The sequence below is a fragment of the Triticum dicoccoides genome, chromosome 3A (genome assembly GCF_002162155.2).
Source record: "Triticum dicoccoides isolate Atlit2015 ecotype Zavitan chromosome 3A, WEW_v2.0, whole genome shotgun sequence".
Lineage (NCBI taxonomy): Eukaryota > Viridiplantae > Streptophyta > Magnoliopsida > Poales > Poaceae > Triticum > Triticum dicoccoides.
The window spans coordinates 642,652,127-642,664,926 of NC_041384.1; the positions used below are offsets into that span (position 1 = coordinate 642,652,127).

Consider the following 12,800-nt stretch of genomic DNA (forward strand, 5'->3'; position numbering starts at 1 on the left):
TAGAGAGAAAATTTCTGTTGGGTCAATGGTATCATCTTCGAACTCATCGGAACTCAATTGTGACATATTGCAAGTTGAGCTACAATTTAAAAATCAAGTAATAAGAATTATGCACACAACACACATGAAACTATAATTTGGATGGGAAGAATAATATTCATGTGCAAATAGCATACTCGGAACTACCAAAGAACAATAAAAAGATAGCAAAGTGTCCAAGTGTTCTAAGCTCTTAATCCTACCAGCTATTTCTCAAAAAAAGAAAAAAAATAACACGGATATGGCACCTTCAGCAGACTAGCACTACTCTTTCTTTATCAGTATATGCAGCTAGCACAAGGGACCAAATTGACCAACGTACATAGATGTTATAACAGTCAGAACTCTGTTCAAATTAACTCTATACCAAAACATCTTGATGGCAGTCACATTTCCTGAATAAGGCTAGTAAGTCTAGCAAAAGAATTCAACATCTGCACCTAGTACAACAACTAATAGTACCAGCATCCCTGTGATTATGCTAGTCTAATAATATACCAACTACTAGTACATCTAGCAAAAGAATTCAGCATCTGCACCTAGCCATTAGCAAATAAAAACAAAGATGGGGATTTCAGGATTTGACACGTTTCTCTCAGGGCTAGCAAATCAGCATCTGCACCTAGCCATCTGCATCTGCACCTAGCTAATTAGCATAATTTTCTCTTCACAATTGCAAAGAGCAGAGTACCAAGGCTGATCTGACATGTTTCTCTCAGGGCTAAGAAGAAAAAAAATGGGGATTTCAGGATTTCCACAAGCATGGTTGCCTGACTCAAATAGATTGAACCAAAATCACACACAGGGGAATCAATCTTCTTGGAACGGATCCGTTCTTGGAACCCTAGCCTAGTTTACTGAGCAAAATAAATCTGGCCATGACCACAAGAAGAAGCAGGGGAAGAACTAGACTCGTACCTTGCAGCAAGAGCTGCAGTCGGATGTCGACGGCAGGTTGAGGACGAGGTGCGCCGCCTTCTCCGCTGGTTCGCGCGCCGCGCCTCCGCTCCCTGGTTCGCGCCCTTTTCTTCTCCCCTTCCCGCCCTTCCCTTCTCTCTTTCACGCCCTTCCCCTCTCGCTCGCGGGATTTTGTTGGGCGAGTGTGGTCCCGAATCGAGCGGAGCGACGGACCTCCCACCGCGTCGCCCCAGCGGCCGCCTCGTTGGTTTCATCAGCGAAGAAGCGAGTTCTTCTGCAGGAGCCCGTTTCGATCTGCAAGCCACAGGTTTGGTTGATGTGGCACTCGGCAGGAGGAGGTGGCACATGGGGCGCCCGTCCAGCGTGGCCCATTGGCCATGCCCTTAGCCAGGTCAATGCGTCGGGTCCACTGCTACCACATGACGAGCAACTGCAGTGTGGAGTGTGGAGCGGAAAGTAGATCGCTCGAGCAATGCGTATCGGCCACGTACCCTCCTGAAGCAGTGGCTGTGGCTCGCGCTAGAGGCGCACCACAAGATGTTTCTTTCTTTCAACGACGCTCGTCTTATACGATCCGGTGAGGAGAACCCATCAAATCTCGCTTGCTTGCACAACTGCAACTGTTCACGTTTGTGCTCATCATGGATTAGGAAGCACCTTCGCTGATACAGACCAGCAGGCGGAGGCGTGGCGGCACTGTTAGATGATAGGCTTGTGAAATTGTATAGGTTGGTGCAATGTGACATGTTGTCAGGGCTGTATTATGTGCTTGCGTGTAATATGTATGTAGCGGGTTGTTGGCTAAGGGTTGATCTTATCCATGTATAGCTTGGAGTAGAGCAAAGCCTAGTAACATGTTGCGCCAATTGTAATCCTTTTTCTGCTATATAACATGAACGCGTTCAAGCAGAGATTGTATACGTTTCCACGCCTCTTTTCTTATATGGTATCAGAGCAATCAGAGATTAGGCTGCTGGTGAAAGGAAATTTCAAATGATCGATCGTGCGCGACGAATCTAACAAAATTCGTCCAGAATAGCTCCAAACGGGAACACGAAATTAAGAACTTACGGCCGATGAAACTATGAACCGATCGCCTAAATGGAACCGTAGCATCGAGGTGCATCTTTTTCGTGTAGAGCTTACCTCGAATCGAAACACCGTTGTGTAGATCAGAGGGACAAGGAAGATAGGAGATTAGATAGAAGCTTACTCGAGGTTGAAGAAGACCTCACGTAATCACCTCGCATCCCTCCCGTCTCCGCTCGTGTAAGGGCCCGCTCGCTTGCGCTCGCCTCTGCCTTGCTCGCAAGAAACTGCCGATCTGAGCGTTTCCAGCGAGCCAGGCCCAGAGATGCTATAAGTTCCATGCTATGCAGGCCCAACAGTGTATACACGCAACAAAACAGGCCGGATTCTTCCCGCGTGGGCCTGGTCAAGGCGTATGCAGGCAACCAAACACATCCCAAGTTTCTTCCCCTCCTCTCCATTTGTTCACGCCGCCACCGAGAAGCCCATCTAGGGAGCGTAGATGGCAAAGTACCTCAACATCGACCAACCGGCACCACCCATGGAAATTAAGGTGGCCTCATCTGATGGCAAGACCACGGCGAAGGCGCCGAACCCTGACTTTCGAAACTGGTGTGCGCAAGACCAACAAGTCTTCTCCTATCTTCTGACAACATTTCCTCGTGAGATGGCCATCTAGGTTGCATCATGCCACACCTTGGCAGAGCTTTGGAACACGATGGAGGGGATCGTTGCCTCTCACACTCGTGCTCACACCATCAACGTTAGGATCGCCCTCGCCAATCTGCAGAAGGGCAACTCGGGAAGATCAGGTCCCTCTGCGACGAGCTGATCGCTGCAGGGAAGAAGGTGGACAAGGAGGACATCGTCTCCCATATCTTGGCCGAGCTCGATGAAGACTTCGATCCCGTGGTCTCCGCCATGTGCTCCTGGGTGGAACCAGTCACCGTGGCCGAGCTGTTCTTGCAGCTGCTCAGCTTTGAGACAAGGATGAATCTCCTTGGTGGAGGATCGCTGTCCTCTGCCAATGCCGCCACTCAAGGCCGCTTCACCAAAAACGATGGTGGGAGAGGTGATCGTGGCTGCAAGCAAAGGCGACAATGGCAGTGATCACGCCCGTGGCTACTCTAAGCCAGGCGGTCACGAGGGTGGCAGCGGACACGGCGGCGGCCACAACGGCGTCAGCGGAGGCAACTACAGCTACCATGCCTCTACTCCCAGGGTGCAGTGCCAGATCTGCGAGAAGATGGGCCACCCAGCATGGAAGTGTTGGAAACGCTATGATGAGTCCTACCAGGGTCTGGAGGAGAAGTCGGCCAACCTTGCAACTCCACAATACGGGGTAGACACCAACTGGTACCTGGACAGTGGTGCCACCGACCACATCATGGGTGATCTAGAGAAGCTGACCATGCGTGCCCGCTACACCGGCAACGAGCAGATTCATACTATAAGTGGTTCAGGTATGGTTATTGAACACATTGGTCATTCGGCTATTCACACCCCAGACCGTGACCTTCGCTTAAATACTATTCTTCATATACCTAAAGCCAACAAAAGTCTAATCTCTGCTAGTCGGCTTGCCATTGACAAAAATTCTTTTGTAGAAATTCATCCTATTCTTTTTTTTGTAAAGGGACATGGAACAAGGTGTTGGGGAACGTAGCATGCAATTTCAAAAACAATCCTACGATCACGCAAGATCTATCTAGGAGATGCATAGCAACGAGAGGGGGAGAGTGTGTCCACGTACCCTCGTAGACAGAAAGCGGAAGTGTTAGGTTAACGCGGTTGATGTAGTCGAATGTCTTCGTGATCCAACCGATCAAGTGCCGAACGCACGACACCTCCAAGTTCAGCACACGTGCAGCTCAATGATGTCCCTCGAACTCTTGATCCAGCAAAGTGTCGAGGGAGAGTTTCGTCAGCACGATGGGGTGGTGACAGTGATGGTGATGTGATCCGCGCAGGGCTTCGCCTAAGCACTACGGAAATATGACCGGAGGAGTAAATCGTGGAGGGAGACACCGCACACAGCTTGGAACAATTGATGTGTCTCCAAGGGGTGCCCTGCCCGCGTATATAAAGGAGGGAGAGGGAGGAGGGCGGCCCTAAGGGGCACGCCAAGTGGGGGGAGTCCTACTAGGACTCCCAGTCCTAGTAGGATTCGGCCCCTCTTATCTTTACCTAATAATAAAAGACGGAAGATTTCATAGTTCTCCATAAGTCATTCTTTTCTATCCATTGATTTTATGCTTTTCATATAAAGATTGACGGCTGAGATTTAAAAGTATGTTTTTTCCTTTCTACGAGCAAGAAGACCCAAGTGTACTACCCGACCTCGCATCCTTCGTCCAAATCCATCGCTAGAAGAAAACCTATCGTGACACCATGGTCGACCAGAACTCGGATCCAATTCCAAAACAAACAGGGGATCGCCAAAGCACTCGACGCGGTCCAGCGAGGTGAGCACGAGATCAAAAGCGAAGGTCCGGACGGCAATAGGCTTTCAATCGTAGCTCAGGATGTGCTCCACTTTGTTGCAGATAGCCAGCGTCGACGAGGGGATAGGGAGGCGGCGGCACTACGTAGGTACACACCGCCGTGGGCACCATCACCGTCCTCTCCTACGTTCCTACCCAGCCGTGAGATCGCAGCCTCACAGGATTACAAGTCTGTATTAACAATGGTCGAGGCCGACCCGAGTGATTCCCAAGTCATCATCATCGGGATCCCTTCCTCCACCGAGCCCGCACCAGGGCATCAGCATTGCCGTCCACGCGGCGACGCCGAGCACACCAATCGGCGGTGTCATGTGCTTGTAATCCTCCATGAGCCACACCAAGCGGACGGTCCATGAAGCCAGCCTCGCCGCTCCCCATCTGTTGGAGAACGTTGCAGAAAACAAAAATTTTCCTACGGTTTCACCAAGATCCATCTATGAGTTCATCTAGCAACGAGTGATTGGATTGCATCTACATACCTTTGTAGATCACGCGCGGAAGCGTTCAAAGAACGGGGATGAGGAAGTCGTACTCGACGTGATCCAAATCACCGGAGATCCTAGCGCCGAACGGACGGCACCTCCGCGTTCAACACACGTACGGTCAGCGTAACGTCTCCTTCTTCTTGATCCAGCAAGGGGGAAGGAGATGTTGAGGGAGATGGCTCCAGCAGCAGCACGACGGCATGGTGGTGATGGAGCTGCAGTACTCCGGCAGGGCTTCGCTAAGCACTATGGAGGAGGAGGATGTGTTGGAGAGGGAGAGGGAGGCACCAAAGGCGTGTTTTGAGAGGCCCTCCTTTCCCCACTATATATAGGGAGTCCAAGGGGGGGGGGGCGCCGGCCCTAGGAGATCCAATCTCCTAGGGGGGTGCGGCCAAGGGAAGAATCCCTCCTCCCCAAGGCACATAGGAGGTGCCTTCCCCTTTTGGGACTCTTCCCTTCCTTGAACCCTAGGCGCATGGGCCTCTTGGGGCTGGTGCCCTTGGCCCATATAGGCCAATTCGCACCTCCTACAGCCCATATGGCCCCCCGGGGCAGGTGGCCCCACCTGGTGGACCCCCGGGCCCCTTCCGGTGGTCCCGGTACAATACCGGTGACCCCGAAACTTGTCCCGGTGCCCGAAAAAGCACTTCCTATATATAATTCTTTACCTCCAGACCATTCCGGAACTCCTCGTGACGCCCGGGATCTCATCCGGGACTCCGAACAACATTCGGGTTACTGCATATACATATCCCTACAACCCTAGCGTCACCGAACCTTAAGTGTGTAGACCCTACGGGTTCGGGAGACATGTAGACATGACCGAGACGACTCTCCGGCCAATAACCAACAGCGGGATCTGGATACCCATGTTGGCTCCCACATGCTCCTCGATGATCTCATCGGATGAACCACGATGTCGAGGATTCAAGCAACCCCGTATACAATTCCCTTTGTCAATCGGTATGTTAGTTGCCCGAGATCCGATCGTCGGTATCCCAATACCTCGTTCAATCTCGTTACCGGCAAGTCACTTTACTCGTACCGTAATGCATGATCCCGTGACCAGACACTTGGTCACTTTGAGCTCATTATGATGATGCATTACCGAGTGGGCCTAGTGATACCTCTCCGTCATACGGAGTGATAAATCCCAGTCTTGATCCGTGTCAACCCAACAGACACTTTCGGAGATACCCGTAGTATACCTTTATAGTCACCTAGTTACGTTGTGACGTTTGGTACACCCAAAGCACTCCTACGGTATCCGTGAGTTACACGATCTCATGGTCTAAGGAAAAGATACTTGACATTGGAAAACTCTAGCAAACGAACTATACGATCTTATGCTATGTTTAGGATTGGGTCTTGTCCATCACATCATTCTCCTAATGATGTGATCTCGTTATCAATGACATCCAATGTCCACAGTCAGGAAACCATGACTAACTGTTGATCAACGAGCTAGTCAACTAGAGGCTTACTAGGGACATGTTGGTGTCTATTATTCACACATGTATTACGATTTCCGGATAACACAATTATAGCATGAATAAAGACAATTATCATGAACAAGGAAATATAATAATAATGCTTTTATTATTGCCTCTAGGGCATATTTCCAACAGTCTCCCACTTGCACTAGAGTCAATAATCTAGTTACATTGTGATGAATCGAACACCCATCGAATTCTGGTGTTGATCATGTTTTGCTCTAGGGAGAGGTTTAGTCAACGGATCTGCTACATTCAGGTCCGTATGTACTTTACAAATATCTATGTCTCCATCTTGAACATTTTCACGAATGGAGTTGAAGCGACGCTTGATGTGCCTTGTCTTCTTGTGAAACCTGGGCTCCTTGGCAAGTGCAATAGCTCCAGTGTTGTCACAGAAGAGCTTGATCGGCCCCGACGCATTGGGTATGACTCCTAGGTCGGTGATGAACTCCTTCACCCAAATTGCTTCATGCGCTGCCTCCGAGGCTGCCATGTACTCCGCTTCACATGTAGATCCCGCCACGATGCTCTGCTTGCAACTGCACCAGCTTACTGCCCCACCATTCAAAATATACACATATCCGGTTTGTGACTTAGAGTCATCCAGATCTGTGTCGAAGCTAGCGTCGACGTAACCTTTTACGACGAGCTCTTCGTCACCTCCATCGACGAGAAACATTTCCTTAGTCCTTTTCAGGTACTTCAGGATATTCTTGACCGCTGTCCAGTGTTCCTTGCCGGGATTACTTTGGTACCTTCCTACCAAACTTACGGCAAGGTTTACATCAGGTCTGGTACACAGCATGGCATACATAATAGAACCTATGGCTGAGGCATAGGGGATGACACTCATCTCTTCTATATCTTCTGCCGTGGTCGGACATTGAGCTGAGCTCAATTTCACACCTTGCAACACAAGCAAGAACCCCTTCTTAGACTGATCCATATTGAACTTCTTCAATATCTTATCAAGGTATGTGCTTTGTGAAAGACCTATGAGGCGTCTTGATCTATCTCTGTAGATCTTGATGCCTAATATATAAGCAGCTTCTCCAAGGTCCTTCATTGAAAAACTCTTATTCAAGTAGGCCTTAATGCTGTCCAAGAGTTCTATATCATTTCCCATCAAAAGTATGTCATCTACATACAATATGAGAAATGCTACAGAGCTCCCACTCACTTTCTTGTAAACGCAGGCTTCTCCATAAGTCTGTGTAAACCCAAACGCTTTGATCATCTCATCAAAGCGAATGTTCCAACTCCGAGATGCTTGCACCAGCCCATAAATTGAGCGTTGGAGCTTGCACACCTTGTTAGCATTCTTAGGATCGACAAAACCTTCCGACTGCATCATATACAATTCTTCCTTAAGGAAACCATTAAGGAATGCCGTTTTGACGTCCATTTGCCATATCTCATAATCGTAGAATGCGGCAATTGCTAACATGATTCGGACGGACTTCAGCTTCGCTACCGGTGAGAAAGTCTCATCGTAGTCAACCCCTTGAACTTGTCGATAACCCTTAGTGACAAGCCGAGCTTTATAGATGGTCACATTACCATCCGCGTCTGTATTCTTCTTAAAGATCCATTTATTTTCTATGGCTCGCCGCTCCACGGGCAAGTCAGTCAAAGTCCATACTTCGTTTTCATACATGGATCCTATCTCGGATTTCATGGCTTCCAGCCATTTGTCGGAATCCGGGCCCGCCAGCGCTTCTTCATAGTTCGAAGGTTCACCGTTGTCTAACAACATGATTTCCAAGATAGGGTTGCCGTACCACTCTGGTGCGGAACGTGTCCTTGTGGACCTTTGAATTTCAGTAGGAGCTTGATCAGAAGTATCTTGATCATCATCATTAACTTCCTCTCTAGTCGGTGCAGGCACCTCAGAAACATTTTCTTGAGCTGCGCCATTTTCCGGTTCAAGAGGTAATACTTCATCAAGTTCTACTTTCCTCCCACTTACTTCTTTCGAGAGAAACTCCTTCTCTAGAAAGGATCCATTCTTGGCAACAAAGATCTTGCCTTCAGATCTGAGGTAGAAGGTATACCCAATAGTTTCTTTAGGGTATCCTATGAAGACGCATTTTTCCGACTTGGGTTCGAGCTTTTCAGGTTGAAGTTTCTTGACATAAGCATCGCATCCCCAAACTTTTAGAAACGACAGCTTAGGTTTCTTCCCAAACCATCATTCATACGGTGTCGTCTCAACGGATTTCGACGGAGCCCTATTTAAAGTGAATGCGACAGTCTCTAAAGCATAGCCCCAAAAAGATAGCGATAAATCGGTAAGAGACATCATAGATCGCACCATATCTAATAGAGTGCGATTACGACGTTTGGACACACCATTACGCTGAGGTGTTCCAGGCGGCGTGAGTTGTGAAACTATTCCACATTTTCTTAAGTGTGTGCCAAACTCGTGACTCAAGTATTCTCCTCCACGATCTGATCGCAGGAACTTGATTTTCCTGTCACGTTGATTCTCAACCTCACTTTGAAATTCCTTGAACTTTTCAAAGGTCTCAGACTTGTGTTTCATTAAATAGACATACCCATATCTACTCAGGTCATCAGTGAGGGTGAGAACATAACGATAGCCACCGCGAGCCTCAACACTCATTGGACCACACACATCAGTATGTATGATTTCCAATAAGTTGGTTGCTCGCTCCATTGTTCCTGAGAACGGAGTCTTGGTCATTTTACCCATGAGACATGGTTCGCACGTGTCAAATGATTCGTAATCAAGAGACTCTAAAAGTCCATCAGTATGGAGCTTCTTCATGCGTTTGACACCTATGTGACCAAGGCGGCAGTGCCATAAGTATGTGGGAATATCATTATTAATCTTACATCTTTTGGTATTCACACTATGAATATGTGTAGCATTACGCTCGAGATTCATTAAGAATAAACCATTCACCATCGGAGCATGACCATAAAACATATCTCTCATATAAATAGAACAACCATTATTCTCGGATTTAAATGAGTAGCCATCTCAAATTAAACGAGATCCTGATACAATGTTCACGCTCAAACTTGGCACTAAATAACAATTATTGAGGTTCAAAACTAAACCCGTAGGTAAATGTAGAGGTAGCGTGCCGACGGCGATCACATCGACCTTGGAACCATTCCCGACGCGCATCATCACCTCGTCCTTTGCCAGTCTCCGCTTATTCCACATCTCCTGCTTTGAGTTACAAATGTGAGCAACTGCACCGGTATCAAATACCCAGGAGCTACTACGAGTACTGGTAAGGTACACATCAATTACATGTATATCACATATACCTTTTGTTTTGCCGGCCTTCTTGTCTGCTAAGTATTTGGGGCAGTTCCGCTTCCAGTGACCACTTTCCTTGCAATAAAAGCACTCAGTCTCGGGCTTGGGTCCATTCTTTGGCTTCTTCCCGGCAGCTTGCTTGCCGGGCGCGGCAACTCCCTTGCCGTCCTTCTTGAAAGCTTTCTTTCCCTTGCCCTTCTTGAACTTAGTGGTTTTATTCACCATCAACACTTGATGTTCCTTTTTGACTTCTACCTCTGCTGATTTTAGCATTGCAAATACTTCAGGAATGGTCTTTTCCATCCCCTGCATATTGAAGTTCATCACAAAGCTCTTGTAGCTCGGTGGAAGCGACTGAAGGATTCTGTCAATGACCGCGTCATCAGGGAGATTAACTCCCAGCTGAGTCAAGCGGTTATGCAACCCAGACATAGTGAGTATGTGCTCACTGACAGAACTGTTTTCCTCCATCTTACAGCTGAAGAATTTGTCGGAGACTTGATATCTCTCGACCCAGGCATGAGCTTGGAAAACCATTTTCAGCTCTTCGAACATCTCATATGCTCCGTGTCTCTCAAAACGCTTTTGGAGCCCCGGCTCTAAGCTGTAAAGCATGCCGCACTGAACAAGGGAGTAGTCATTGGTGCGTGTCTGCCAAGCGTTCATAATGTCTTGTTCTGCAGGGAGAACAGGTGTGTCACCTAGCAGTGCTTGTAGGACATAATCTTTCTTGGCAGCCATGAGGATGATCCTCAGGTTCCGGACCAAGTCCGTGTAGTTGCTGCCATCGTCTTTCAGCTTGGTTTTCTCTAGGAACACGTTGAAGTTGAGGACTACGTTGGCCATTTGATCTACAAGACATATTGTAAAAAATTTAGACTAAGTTCATGATAATTAAGTTCATCTAATCAAATTATTCAATGAACTCCCACTTAGATAGACATCCCTCCAGTAATCTAAGTATAACATGATCCGAGTTAACTAGGCCGTGTCCGATCATCACGTGAGACGGACTAGTCAACATCGGTGAACATCTTCATGTTGATCGTATATTCTATACGACTCATGCTCGACCTTTCGGTCTTCTGTGTTCCGAGGCCATGTCTGTACATGCTAGGCTCGTCAAGTCAACCTAAGTGTTTGCATGTGTAAATCTGTCTTACACCCGTTGTATGTGAACGTTAGAATCTAACACCCGATCATCACGTGGTGCTTCGAAACAACGAACTGTCGCAACGGTGCACAGTTAGGGGGAACACTTTCTTGAAATTATTATGAGGGATCATCTTATTTACTACCGTCGTTCTAAGTAAACAAGATGCAGAAACATGATAAACATCACATGCAATCAAACAATAATAGTGACATGATATGGCCAATATCACATAGCTCCTTTGATCTCCATCTTGGGGCTCCATGATCATCTTGTCACCAGCATGACACCATGATCTCCATCATCATGATCTCCATCATCGTGTCTCCATGAAGTTGCTCGCCAACTATTACTTCTACTACTACGGCTAACGCGTTTAGCAATAAAGTAAAGTAATTTACATGGCGTTTCTCAATGACACGCAGGTCATACAAAAAATAAAGACAACTCCTATGGCTCCTGCCGGTTGTCATACTCATCGACATGCAAGTCGTGATTCCTATTACAATAGCATGAACATCTCATACATCACATATATATCATTCATCATTCATCACAACTTTGGCCACATCACATCACAGAACACTTGCTGCAAAAACAAGTTAGACGTCCTCTAATTGTTGTTGCAAGTTTTACGTGGTTGCAATAGGGTTCTAGCAAGAACGCTTTCTTACCTACGTGAAAGCCACAACGTGATTTGTCAACTTCTATTTACCCTTCATAAGGACCCTTTTCATCGAATCTGCTCCAACTAAAGTGGGAGAGACAGACACCCGCTAGCCACCTTATGCAACTTGTGCATGTTAGTCGGTGGAACCGGTCTCACATAAGCGTACGTGTAAGGTTGGTCCGGGCCGCTTCATCCCACAATACCGTTGAAGCAAGATAAGACTAGTAGCGGCAAGAAATTTGACAACATCAACGCCCACAACAAATTGTGTTCTACTCGTGCAAGAGAACTACACATAGACCTAGCTCATGATGCCACTGTTGGAGAACGTTGCAGAAAACAAAAATTTTCCTACGGTTTCACCAAGATCCATCTATGAGTTCATCTAGCAACGAGTGATTGGATTGCATCTACATACCTTTGTAGATCACGCGCGGAAGCGTTCAAAGAACGGGGATGAGGAAGTCGTACTCGACGTGATCCAAATCACCGGAGATCCTAGCGCCGAACGGGCGGCACCTCCGCGTTCAACACACGTATGGTCAGCGTAACGTCTCCGTCTTCTTGATCCAGCAAGGGGGAAGGAGAGGTTGAGGGAGATGGCTCCAGCAGCAGCACGACGGCGTGGTGGTGATGGAGCTGCAGTACTCCGGCAGGGCTTCGCTAAGCACTATGGAGGAGGAGGATGTGTTGGAGAGGGAGAGGGAGGCACCAAAGGCGTGTTTTGAGAGGCCCTCCTTTACCCACTATATATAGGGAGTCCAAGGGGGGGGGGCGCCGGCCCTAGGAGATCCAATCTCCTAGGGGGGGTGCGGCCAAGGGAGGAATCCCTCCTCCCCAAGGAACCTAGGAGGTGCCTTCCCCTTTTGGGACTCTTCCCTTCCTTGAACCCTAGGCGCATGGGCCTCTTGGGGCTGGTGCCCTTGGCCCATATAGGCCAAGGCGCACCTCCTACAGCCCATGTGGCCCCCCGGGGCAGGTGGCCCCACCCGGTGGACCCCCGGGACCCTTCCGGTGGTCCCGGTACAATACCGGTGACCCTGAAACTTGTCCCGATGCCCGAAATAGCACTTCCTATATATAATTCTTTACCTCCGGACCATTCCGGAACTCCTCGTGACGTCCGGGATCTCATCCGGGACTCCGAACAACATTCGGGTTACTGCATATACATATTCCTACAACCCTAGCGTCACCGAACCTTAAGTGTG

General features: G+C 48.2%; 1 long non-coding RNA gene across 1 annotated transcript in view; it reads right to left on the reverse strand.

Moving 5' to 3' along the window:
• The window catches only part of LOC119269846, a 2,590-nt gene extending 1,537 nt beyond the window's left edge, over window positions 1-1,053 (reverse strand). Inside the window, exon 1 of the long non-coding RNA XR_005133765.1 lies at window positions 958-1,053. This is a non-coding gene — a long non-coding RNA (uncharacterized LOC119269846). The remainder of the gene's footprint in view (window positions 1-957) is intronic.
• Window positions 1,054-12,800: the final 11,747 nt, after the last annotated feature.